Genomic DNA, 13357 nt, shown 5'->3' with positions numbered 1-13357 from the left:
CTTTCTCAATCTTGACTTGCAACATCAAGGATATAAAACAAAGATAAAAGTTCAAGGAGGGTAAGCTCAACTACCTGCCCAAAATATTGAGTAAAGCAATATTGAGCTTGGGTAAAGGCTTAAAATTTTTTCCACTAGGCACAAAGAAGAACTCTTTGTGAATAAGACTAAGTTAGGGGACCAGCACTGTGGCATAGTGGTTAAAGCCACTGCCTGCAGTTCCAGCATCCCATATAGGCACTGCTTCGAGTCCCGGCTGCTCAACTTCCAATCCAGCTCTCTGCTGTGGTCTGGGAGAGCAGTGGAAGATGGCCTAAGTCCTTGGGCCCCTGCACCCATGTGGAAGATGCAGAAGCTCCTGGCTCCTGACTTCAGATCGGTCTGGCTCTGGCTGCTGCTGCCATCTGGGGAGTGAACCAGTGGATGGAAGACTTCTCTTGCACTCTCTGCCTCTGCTTCTCTGTAGCTCTGCCTTTCAAATAAATAAATCTTAACAAAAGAAGAGTAAGTTAGTCATACTAATATTTTGCATGGCTCATATGAATTTCTGTTCTCTTTAATAGATGTTTGACAAGTCAGTCACTAGCAAAGCTATATTAGATTGGTATGGATCACTATAAGATGCATAGTATCAACCTCAGTCACCGTGTTTTCATTTAATAGGTTTCTACTCCCCTCCTTCAGACCACATATGGACAGAATGACTTTGTAGACCAAAGTCTTGACATAACTGGATAATGTCAGCTTCTCTGAGATTTCAGATACAGCATAGTGTTTCCAAACTTATCTTTCTCTGACCATGGTAGGGAACCCAAGAAATCTTGATTCCTTTTTTTCCCATCTAGTGGACCTTGCTAATTACACACTCAACAACATGTCCTGCTGAGCAAGATACCATCTGTGGCCATTATCACCTCTGACATAACCAGATATGGGGTGGTACCTAGAGGATATGCTTATGTCATATTTTACTAAGTTCTATGAATCCAGGATCCATTCAGATCTGTACTCCCTATAGAAAAGGATAGCTCAGCCTTTCAGAAAGGGTTATTCTCAAGCAAGGGAGTATTAAGGCACTGTGTCAACAAGGTGGCCCAGTAACTGATGTTCCTTCTAGAGCCAAATGAAAGAAATTACTGGCTCAGTCCCACTCCTCTCATAGTGCCGTTTGGGAACAGGATGTACCAGGATTTGACTGACCATAAGAAGTCATCAAGGATTTATAACATGTTTAAGAACAGGCCCAGGACTGATATGCAGCATGCTCCATTTTGTTGTCAGAGGACAGATGCTCCATTAACAAAGGAATTTGTATGAAATTTTCAGGGACACATAAAATAACCACCACTTGAATTATTTTCTAGGCTTTTAAAAGAGTATAGGAATATCCTAAGACTATATTGCATCTGTGTCTTTAGTGATACCCTCATTGAGACTACAAGTTTCAGTATTACTTTCAAGCAGAGACCTTCAGTAATTTTTAAAAAGTAGAAAGGAGACATAGTATTGTGATCACCTTTCTTTTTTAACATATATTTATTTGTTTGAAGAAGTAACAGATAGGGAGAGACAGAGAGGAAGAGAGAGAGATCTTCTATCTCTTGGTTCACTCCCTAAATGCCCATAACAGCCAGAGGTAGGCCAGACTGAAGCCAGGAGGCAAGAATTCCATCCAGATCTCCAATGTGTGCATCAGAAATGCAAGCACTTGGGCTGCCTCTTGGACATTTTAACAAGAAGCTGGATTGGAAGCACAGGGTAGCTGGGAGTTGAATCAGCACTCCAATATAAAAGGCAGGCATCCCAAACAGTGGCTTAAACTACTATGCCACAATGCCCACTCCTTATGATCAGCATTCTTTACTAAAATATAGTCATTTATTTTTTCAATCATTTCCAAGCTGCTTTACTCACTCAGGATAATCTGGGCACTATGCTAGTAACCAATATGAAAAGGTGACCATTGTGTACCCTCAACAAGTACACAATCTAATGCAGATGAACATATGCAGTCATGGTTATGATGGATATCAGTTATCAAAGAAGAAGGAAGAGAATAAGGAGAGAATTATGTGAGAAAAAATAGCAAACACAAGCTCACAGTAATTTTCTTACCTCTGGTATTACAGGCAATTGCAAGTAGTCTGCTGGAAAGGGCACACAGAGAAGGAGAAATGACAGCAACTGTGGCCAGAAAAGTAGGTAGGAAAAGATTATGAGCAACCTTGAATACTGTGCTAAGTGGTCTCATCTGTGATTAGGGGACATTGTAGAGAACTGGAATGCAGGTCTTTTGGTTCAAAGGCCAGGGTTTTCTTTGCTGTATTTGCACTTGTTGTCCCAAATGCTAGTGGCAGCCACAGTGAATTTGACCAAAGATCTCTCGGTGAAAACAGGTACTTTAGAGAGGCAGTCAGTGAATTCCATTATTATCATCTCCATCTTGCAGACGTGGAAACTGAAACAGAAGTAAGTCACTTGTCTGAGGTCACATAATTAGTTAGGTAATCCCAGACAATCTACTTCAGAGTCTCTGGTCCTCTTTCTTGATTTCTCTTGGTCTTTATGCATTTGTCTGTGTTCTAGTGATACTACTATTGGTGAGGAAAGGCTGCCCTCCAGAATAGATTTGATAAGTGGAAAAGTTGGAAACTTAAAAGATTAATAGCTGTGAGAACACAAGTCTTGAGTCAAACAACTCCAGTTGTGTTTCCCCAGAAACCTTTTTCTTCACTCATTCATGGCTATTTGATACCAGACATCAAGAAGTGAGCATCCGAACCCTTTTAAGAGCAAAAAAGCACAAGAAAGATCTGCAAAGTTAATGGATTTGAGTCAGACTTCTGAACCACTACAGTTGTCTTATCTATCCAAAACATTGAAAGGTCAAGATAAGAGAAGATTATTTGCCTGATAAATATTGGTTGGTTGGCTGTGTTTAAATCTTCATGGAGAAAATGGAAAAGACATTGGAAATTAGACTGAAGTCTAATCAAGACAGGCAGGTACTGTAAGAGTTTCTTTTCATGCATTAATATTATTAACAGCATGCAAACAGGTTGTAAATCTGTCTTCTTACTTTATACTTACCAAAGGGGCAAGATACTGTTTTCCTTGGAGGCACAAATGTTAAATATACTCAAATGGGGCTGGCACTGTGGCGGAGTAGGTTAAAGCCTTGGCCTGAAGTGCCGGCATCCCATGTGGGCTCCGGTTCTAGTCCCAGCTGCTCCTCTTCCAATCCAGCTCTCTGCTATGGCCTGGGAAAGCAGTAAAAGATGGCCCAAATCCTTGGACCCCTGCACCCACGTGGGAGACCTGGAAGAAGCTCCTGGCTCCTGGCTTCAGATCGGCGCAGCTCTGGCTGTTGTGGCCATCTGGCGAGTGAACCAGCGGATGGAAGACTTCACTCTCTGTCTCTACCTCTCTGTAACTCTGTCTTTCAAATAAATAAAATAAATCTTTAAAAAATATACTCAAATATTCTGGTTTCACAAACCACTGTGTTTTGAATATCCAGAACCTCAAACCCCTTGCTTGAAATCATTATTTGTTGGAAGTTCAACATCAAAGATTTCCCCTGTGGGAAGAGGTGTGACTCAAAAGGCTAGAACCAGCACAACAGGAAAGGCTGCAGCAACAGGTATCTAATAATATAATGAAAAGCTTTAAATCAGTGAGTACTATGAAAGTGTACCTACTCTACAAGGTGCTAATCTCCCTTTCCCCAGAATGTTTGAGTACAGATGGAATCGCTGGTAGGCAGTGATTCCAAAGATGAAAAAAAAAAATGATATTTGAGGCTGGATCAAGATGACCTCTGAAAATTCCACCTCCTCTGAAGTATTATGAAATAATTTAAAAGATTGGCCTGCACAAAGATCTTAGTACTCCATCATCTTACTTATCGATACTATGTGGAAAAGGATATTCAGTTTATATTTAGGAAATTTGTTCAACTTCATGTTTGTTTTTATGCCTTTGAAATTTTAATATATATTGGATACGTGAGGAAGGAAGTGGGGTAAATACCTTCAACAATATTTCATTAATCCTCCTACTGTGTTTACACAGTAGAACCTAGAAAAGCATTTCTATAAATATATTGTAGAGCAAAATACTAGGGCCCCAGTGTCTTCCTGCAGACTTTATCTCTGATATTTTTTGGTAATGAATCTCTCATTTTATATATGAACATTTTGTTTCATTTTAATTACAATGAAAACACCTTAAGGAGGACTGTGGTACATATGAATAATTTTTTTTCTTTTTTATTTTAAGATTTATTTATTTATTTTAAAGGGAGAGCTACAGAGAGGCAGAGAGAGAGAGAAATCTTCTATCCACTGGTTCACTACCCCAAATGGCTGCAATGGCCAGGGCTGAGCGGATTTGAAGCCTGGAGCCAGGAGCTTCTTCTGGGTCTCCCACATGGCTGCAGGGGCCTAGGGATTTAGACCATCTTTTACTGCTTTCCCAGGCCAAAGCAGAGAGCCAGATCAGAAGTGGAACAACCGGGTCTCAAACCAACACCCATATGGGATGCCAGCACTGTAGGCTGCCTGCAACACCATAGCACCAGCCCCCCTGTTAACTTTCTATAGATAGACTTCTTGTTTTTTTGTAAGATTTTTGTTTATTTATTTGAGAAGTAGAGTTATAGTTAGAGGGAGAAACAGAGAAAAATCTCTTCCATCTGCTGGTTAACTCCCCCACGTGACCACAACAGCTAGAGCTGGGCTGGTCTGAAGCCAGGACCCAGAGCTTTTTATGGGTCTTGCAGATGAGTACAGGGGTCCAAGCACTTGGGCCATCTTCTACTGCTTTCCCAGGCCATTAGCAGGGAGCTGGACAGGAAGAAGAGCAGCCAGGACACAAACTGGCAACCATATGGGAAGCCAGTATTGCAGGTGGAACCTCAGCCTACTGTGCCACAGTGCCAACCCCCACTTCTTTTTTTTTACCCCAAAATCCACTTGTTTGGGTTCAAAATCCCCCTTCCTGTATGTAGTTCACATTTGAAAAGCATGTGTTACAATGCATAGTCAAACTAGAACTTTCCCAATATCCTAGGCCAGAGTGAAATGGAACTACACCATTTACATCTGATGAATCCACTACAAGGCAGACTGTGCCAGAAGCAGTGCAAGCTTCAGACAATGTGAGACTACCAGTAGTAACATGATAGGAGAAATAAAATAAATGTGCCTGGATGGTGAGACATTCCATCACTCCATAAACTAGCTCTCTCATCTGGGTCAAATGATAATTTCTCAGGAGCATTTGCAAAACTAGATCAAGTTCTTGTTGCCTAGTGAGAATGTATCAAGCAGTGATAACTGCTGAGTTGAAAGAATTGGTTCATTTTGCTACTGCAATGTGGAGAGGCAGTGATAAATGGTTTGGTTAGACCTTGTTAGAAAACCTACAAGAAGATTCCAAGACCTTACTGGGCAATGAGTTCAACTTAGAAGTCAACTTCTTTCTGCTTTGGCTTTCCTTGTATAAGCCATCTCATTCAGTGCTCAACTACATATTTTCAAGGCTCATGCTTATTTTTTTCTTTTTTGCAAGAAACTCCCAAGTAAAGGATTTTCTTAAGAACCAAGTAATTTCTAGGTTTGCTCTTGAAGCACCTCAGTGGACACTACATAAAGTAAACCCACTCACCAGGACCTCTCTGTGGTCCAAGCCAGCATAGACTTTATCTTTTTCCATAAACACTCATCTGTAGCACTAATCAGTCATTCTTCAAGCTATGCATTCGAGCAAGCACAGATCAGTGCCAGTTGTCCCACGCCCCTTCTCTTCTGCTGCCAAGAATCCCCAAACAGCAGCCCATGCCAATGTCCAGCTAATTAGCACTTCTTTCTTTCACCTTACTCCCTTGCTGCAAAACAATGCTTACCATGCTTATGCCACTCTGGTTGTGGATTCTCAGACAGCACTTGAGCTCATACATCTTTTGTAGCTTCCCTGAATTAGAACAGATGGATACACATTTTCAGCCACTCTTAAGAAATAGAAGGTTTTTCAACAATGAACTTCATTATTAAAGCATGGGAGGATTAGAGAAGTTTCAGTGGGTGGATTTCTGCTCAACTCTATGCACTGCCTTTCCTTTGCAGAGAACATCTAGGGATGTTCTAGTAGATTATTATTATTATAATCTAGTAGATTATTATTATTAGCATCATCATAGAAGAAGAGACCATGAAAAACAGTGCAGTAGTATGCACATGGCCACATGGACAACAAACAGCCAGACCAGGACCTGGACTTTTATGTCCTGATAGATACTGGATCCAGGACTCTTGCTTTTACTCCATCATTGCATTCCTGGTCCATGAAAGGAATCAAAGTCTGGAATGCAATTCAAATTGAAAGAACGATAATAATAGTAAAGTTAACAATTTTTGGTATTTGCTATGTAGATACCACACAATGGTTTTATATGTATTATTGCTCTGACTTATCATTTGAGTGTTATCTTTATTGTCCATATTTAATGAAGGTGCTAAGGTTCAGAGAGCTTAAGTGACTTGCCCAAAATTATAAAACTTGATAGAGACAGAGTTCATCTCCAGGTTGTTATGTGTCAAGTCATAGAATTTTCTAGTGTCATGCAGTTAAAAACTAGGAAGAAAAATAGGGCCTTATAAATAGAGTCCTGAGTAAGAAGATTTAGAGCCCAAAGATGGAGTAGTACTTCAAAGTACTTCAAAGTAGTACTTGCAAAGGAATTATCTGAATTTGAATTCTAATCCTGCCCCTATCGATCTGTGTAATCCAGAGAAGATCTGTTGGCCCTTTGGACTTTTGGCTTCTTATAAACTGAGTTTGGGACTACTTGGCCTGATATCTCACAGAAGAGTATCCAATCAGCTCAGACATGTCCAGAGTCTTTTTTAAGTTGGACAGCACTGGACAAAGGCAAGATACCCTTTCTGTAAGAATTATGCTATATCTCTAGTGTCCTGACACAACACATCAATGCCCACAAGCTCTGGGCTCTTTCCTGAGACCTATACTCTCTGCTGTTTGGCCAACTTGGTTAAGAAAATATTTGTCCATGGAGAATATGTCCATAAGTGTAATAGAAAAGGCATTAAGTGAAATTAGATGTGAGTATATTTGCCATGTGTATGCTTCTGAGAGCCTTCTCACTGGCTGCTGAACAAAGCAATTAATTGTCTGTCAACAACCCAAGTAGATAGAATCTCTGCACTAAAGGTTTTTATATTTTGAGAATGATGATAAACCTTCTCTTTCCTTAGAGCCAAGGGGCTCAGAGGGCAGGTTCTAAGGTAGCTTGTGACCAAGTTAGAACTGATTTTCTTGATTGTCCAAAAGTCATGTCTACCATGGCACTGCCATCTACCACATGTTTCCTTGATACCTGGTGTATGGAACAGATGTGTTCGTTTTGTTATTTGTAAACATCATAATAGCCCTGGGAAGTACTTTTATTCTCATTTTACACATGAAAAAAGTGAGGCTATGGGAGAAATACCTAGGATCTCATAGCTAGCAAGTTTCCCACTAGTTTCCCTGTCACTTCTTCCATTCCATGTCATCTGAACCACAGGCAGTTTCAAAGTGTGCAACTTGTCCCGTGCTACGTCTCCTTGCTTGGAGCTTGGAGGATGATGCTGGCGGGAAGTAAATATTACATTTTCTCCAGTACACAGCCATACTTTGACTGGGCCAGACTGTGACCCTTAAATGTATTTTTTTGACAGTACATGAGGGTATTTGTTTCTGTCATACTCACTCAATCTTGAATATCTATTTAGTTCTGATGATAATTATAATATTTTTTGAAATTTTTGAAACCTTGCAGGAATCTTGGGAGATAGGGGAGCAGCAAAATGCCATGGGAATTGAAATACATAAAACATGAACTTTCATTCTCCTTTACATGTATACAATCACTTTATTGAGAATATCAAGATAGCTTGTGGGATTATTATATTGCTTATATAAAATCCAGATTTTACTTACAGAACTGACAAGGGTAAAATATAAACAAGAAGAATAGGTCCAGCACTGTGGCACAGTGGATAAAGCATCCACCTGCAATACAGGTGTCCCATGTGGGCACCAGTTAGAGTCCCAGCTGCTCCACCTCCAGTCCAGCTCCCTGCTAATGTGCCCGGGAAAGCAACAGAATAAGATCCAAATTCCTGGACCCCTACACCCACTTGGGAGACCCAGATGAAGCTCCTGGCTCCTGGTTTCAGCCTAGCCCAGCCCCAGCTGTTGGAGCCACTTGGGGAGTCAACTGGCAGATAGAGCGTCTCTAGATAGATAGATAGATAGATAGATATCTGCTTTCAAGTAAATAAAATAAGTCATTTTTAAAAAATAAAAGGGAAGGCCGGCGCCGCGGCTCACTAGGCTAATCCTCCGCCTAGTGGCGCCGGCACACCGGGTTCTAGTCCCGGTTGGGGCGCCGGATTCTGTCCCGGTTGCCCCTCTTCCAGGCCAGCCCTCTGCTGTGGCCCGGGAGTGCAGTGGAGGATGGCCCAGGTGCTTGGGCCCTGCACCCCATGGGAGACCAGGAAAAGCACCTGGCTCCTGGCTCCTGGCTCCTGCCATCGGATCAGCGCGGTGCGCCGGCCGCATCGCGCTGGCCGCGGCGGCCATTGGAGGGTGAACCAACAGCAAAGGAAGACCTTTCTTTCTGTCTCTCTCTCTCTCACTGTCCACTCTGCCTGTCAAAAAAAAAAAAAAAAAAAAAAAAAAGGGAAAACTATATTTTCAGACAGCATGTTTTTTTTTTCAATTTCTGAAAGTGTTTCTAAATCTTTTAAATATCTCCCCTTAAATCTCATCCCATTAAGGCAAATTCATAGTTATAAAAATGGCACATGGTAAACCTTTCTGTCACACTCACAGGAGATGGAGAATTATTAATGTTATCCCTAGAATTTTAGCACCAAAAAGAAGATCCCAGCTGTTCCTTTTGGAAAGCAGCTTTTGTTTTTCAGCCAGATGTGCCATCTGTCTCACTTCATCACCACTTTCATATCCCATGTATCTTAAACTGAAAATTCCACAAAATGGCACAGCCTGGCTCCAGGGAGAAAAGAAACAGAATCGCCCCACATTTGTGGCTGACCCTGCCCTTCTCCTACCATCTTTTTTTTTTTTTTACTTATTTGACAGGTAGAGTTGGACAGTGAGGGAGAGAGACAGAGAGAAAGGTCTTCTCTCCATTGGTTCACCCCTCAAATGGCCACTACGGCCGGCGCTGTGCCAATCCGAAGCCAGGAGCCAGGTGCCTCCTCCTGGTCTCCCACGCGGGTGCAGGCACCCAATCACCTGGGCCATCCTCCACTGCCTTCCCGGGCCACAGCAGAGAGCTGGACTGGAAGAGGAGCAGCCAGGACTAGAACCCAGTGCCCATATGAGATGCTGGCACCGAAGGCGGAGGATTAGCCAAGTAAGCCACTGCGCCATCTCCTACAGTCTTTATGTGGGAGAAAAGCTGGTTGATTTGGGACCTGTGAGCCTCTGTAAACTTTTGTGAGGTTGGAGGGCTCAAAGCCCCCTCTCTATGCTTTCCTCCCTTCTCTCCTTCTCCTGAGGGGAAGCTCCATTGCGACACAAGAGCCTCCTCTGGATGACTGCAGAGCCTGACACCCAGCCCGGAGACAAGCAGTGCCCAGGTGGATGGCACCTCGGCAGCTTCTTTGAAATTGGCTGTGATTCTTGTGCCGGTGGCTGACATCATGATTCGCTGTTTGAGGGAAAGGTTTCGGGCTCCCTGTTGGAAGCAGCTCATAGTACTCCACCGAGAGCTCCCCTCGAACATGACTGAGGACAGCATATGAGACACTCACTCTCAGAGCTGCTGTGAAGACAGCCCCAGGCTGGACTTCATGGCCCAAACCGAGCAGACATTCCATTCTTTTTAGTGGCAAAGGAGGAGGAGGAAGGAGGGGAGAGATCAAAGAGCCAATGGTGGAATTTAGTAATAATAGTAATAACAATAATAATAAAACACAAGAAACCAAAAAGACATTTCTTTTGGCAGCCAAAATATTTTTCTGTTTATAGGACTAGTGTCTCCACCTTAAAATAACAAGCAATAAAATAAGATCAAGTGGCCAGTTTACTAAGTAGCAGGGGCAAGGAAACCAGGATCAAGAATTCATGCTCTTGTCTTACGTCTGAGAAAAGAGAGGGCCCAGAGAAGTCCTGGAGAGAAGAGAGCGCTGGGTGCCTCCTGTAGAATCATGCCTTTGTTCTGTGACAACAAACCTCCTGGAAGGTTATCAGCTTCGCAGCTTCCCTTGGAACTGAGGAATGCTCCTTAGAGTCAAGGGCATGTTATAATGAAGTGTTCTGTTTATTTCCTTTGGCAAGCGTGAGATGACTTTGGTAGCAATCCTCCAATAGGGCCAGGGACACCACCACTGGAGCGGGAAAGGGGAGTCTTCCCAGGACAAGGTTTCTGGACTTTCCTGCTCTAAGCGTGCACTCAGAGAGCCCTGAGAGGTCCACAGGAGGCGAAGGAGCTTTGTCAGTAGCACTGGAAAATTGCTCGAGTTGAACTGGGCTACACAGAATGCTTCTGTGTCAGTGGGCATCCTAATAGAAGGTGTAGGATGTTGTAAAATGGATGGAAGTGCTGGCTGGAAACATAGCCCCATCTCTGCTGTACAACCCTCCAGAACAGCTCCAGCTGTTCCAGCTGGGGCAGGCGCTAGCAACACTATTTCCCTCTCAGCCGGATGGGTGTTGCTACTTTGGCAAGCCAGTCTCAGTCATGCTCGTGCCATTGCTTGTTCAGGGTGTGCCTTCAGGAGGTGGTGCAGATTTGTGGCAGTAAACATCAGTGGAAGGAAACCTTGGGCCTTTTCTGCTTGGAGCATTGCTCCAGTCGCCAATTTGACTAAACAGTGTGCTCTGAGCACAAGTCCCTGGTGGTGAAGGCTTCCCTGAGAGGGTGAGTCTCAGCCATTGGATTGAGAGCAACACCGTAGGGATGGTACCAGGTTGAATGACTGGTTTATCTTCAGCCTCCACCCAGGCCCTGTAGGCCTTTCCCTCCAGCCTCGAGGTCTAAACTGACAGAATGAGGGGACCTTTCGAAGGGAGCTCTCTCATCTGTTGCCACCATGTCTGGATGCCGCAAGAAGCTGGCAGTCTACAACCCAAAAGACAGCCCTCACCAGAACCCAATTGTGGCACCTGACTTAGGGACCCCAGCCTCCCAAGTGTGAGAATTAAATGCCAGTTGTTTGTCACCCAGCCTAGGAAGCTTCATGACAACAGCCTGAATACATTTAGATACCCCAGAGACTCACTCACTCAGGGAAGGCCTCGCCTGTTTGCAAACACATTGGACAGTCTCCCCCATGGCTGTGGGCTGCTGCTCAGCCTCCCGGCAGGGACTCCATGCTTGTCACCCACACAGCGCTTCCTGTCTAGTAGCCTGGGAGACAGAGTAGGAGGCTTTCAGCAGGAACTGCTTTTGCCTGCTGAGTCCTCACCTGCCTCATGTCCTATATTTCCTGTCCTTCTAATCCCCAGGCTAATGGTATTGCTTTCTCCCCAGGGGTATTCCTTTACTCTCAGGAAAAATAGACCAAACTAGCTTCAAATTCCAGAGCATGATTTTGCAAGTACTTCCAACCAGGGTGTGGATGGGCAACTTCCTCAAAGGAACAACAGGATGCCTCCCACGTGCCATTGCAATGGCGTCCTCGGGTGGCCAGAGTCATGGACAGTCAGACATGGGAAATTTCTACTTTGGTGAGCAAAATTCAGTTTACTGATTTTCTTTCCTGATTTTCCTTCCAGAAACCAGGGAATTGCTAATTATATCACACAAACCTACCATGCATCCTTTGGAAAGCTTAATGCCATTCTCCCAAGAATGTGATAGCTTGCCATGTCCTGGCCTCCTCTCATGCTGGGGGAGGAGACAGAAGAGGAAGCTCCACCCTTCACAATGCCAGCTGCACACCCTGCCTTGCCCAGGCATAAGTAATCCTCAAAGTGATCATGGGCGGAGGGACTGGTGACATCAGAGAAGTGAACAGGTGGCACAAGCAATTTAAAGGAGATTGTCCTAAAGCTGTAGCATGAATGTTATATAGCCATTCATCTACCCAGCAGTTACTGAGTAGCTACCATGTGCCAGGCCTTGGGTTGTGTTCTGGAGACAGGTAAATGACATGACTGCTGCAAAGCCTGGGGATCTGAGTCTAGGGCAAGACTCATAGCAGTGTAAGTTCCCTGAGCTTCTGGAGGTAGAAGGAAGACATAAGTCTCAAGAACAAGATGCAAGGAGGTACTTCATCTGGGGGGAACTGGGTTTTGGGGAATTCCCTACGGAATCTCTGTTTGCATTAAAGATCCCACAATGTCCATGTCCTTACAGAAACCCTTCTCAATGTGTGCCCAGATTCGGAGCGGGGAGACAGCACATGCATGAGAACTTTCAAGAAAATGGGACTATTACTGCTTCCCTTTGCTTTTTCTCTATTTTGTTTCCTTTGTGTTCACCCTCTTCCCCATTATCTTGCCACACTTGTGTTCTCCCTGCCCTGAGAGACTAGCAGCTCCTCACTGTCTGCAGGATTGGGTCTGGGCGCTTCTTGAGCCTCCTGCAGAGCACGGGTTCAGAGACTCATTGTCTTGGTGTTCATTTATGAAGCCTGTATTTCCTGGAAACTTGAGAATTGGTATTTTCCCTCCCAGTCATTTTGCATGTTTTTGCTTAGAACCCACTAAAGACTATGGTCCTCTCCTTGTCGCCTCCGTGCCTAGCCAATTCCAGTAGACATGACTGAGCAGCTCTCCTGTGGCCTCCAGCTCCTGGAATCACCTAAAGCAAAATACATCTTGTGCTTTTTGGCAAGACATTGCCTTGCCTTCCCTATCCCAACAGAGTACTGATAAAAAAAATGCTCTATACTTTAATATGCAGATCAATTATTAACAGTGGACTGTACCTTTCACCAGGTTGTAAAAGGATGACTAGTTAGGGCCACAACGTTCTCATTGTCAGTGAAGGCAATACAGAGGAGATGTCACCTCAGGCCACTTTCTTCTGACACTCCTGACCGCAATGCAGTGGGGTCCAGCCAGGAGTGTGAGTGAGATCACGGACCACAGGAGGGCCACAGGTGAGAGACTTGAGCCAACTTCCCCTTTCCTCTGCCCTTTCTGGCTCTCTCCTTTCATCTTTCTTATCTGGAATTGGCAATGAGCAGGGCTGCGGTTGGATTTAGGTATCTATGGTGAAAAAAATAGTCTTATGGGTAGATCTGCGTTTTAACAAGATGAGGGCAAGGGGAAGGTGTGTTCTCTGAAAAACTCCATATGGAGGCTCATTTGA

General features: G+C 43.9%; 1 protein-coding gene across 8 annotated transcripts in view; it reads left to right on the top strand.

Annotated features, from left to right (window-relative positions):
* The window catches only part of PRLR (prolactin receptor), a 183485-nt gene that overhangs the window by 32768 nt on the left and 137360 nt on the right, over positions 1–13357 (top strand). The window contains exon 1 of one of the 8 annotated variants that reach the window (XM_089312516.1): positions 13025–13145. The exons of the other annotated variants lie outside the window; for them this stretch is intronic. The gene's annotated coding sequence lies outside the window, so the exon portion shown is untranslated. Of the gene's footprint in view, positions 1–13024; positions 13146–13357 lie in introns of those variants that run through there. 8 annotated transcript variants of the gene reach the window in all.

The sequence above is a fragment of the Oryctolagus cuniculus genome, chromosome 14 (genome assembly GCF_051225735.1).
Source record: "Oryctolagus cuniculus isolate XC-2025 breed Fujian yellow rabbit chromosome 14, ASM5122573v1, whole genome shotgun sequence".
Lineage (NCBI taxonomy): Eukaryota > Metazoa > Chordata > Mammalia > Lagomorpha > Leporidae > Oryctolagus > Oryctolagus cuniculus.
Note: the sequence above shows the minus strand (reverse complement) of the source record. Positions and strands in the feature narration are given on the sequence as shown.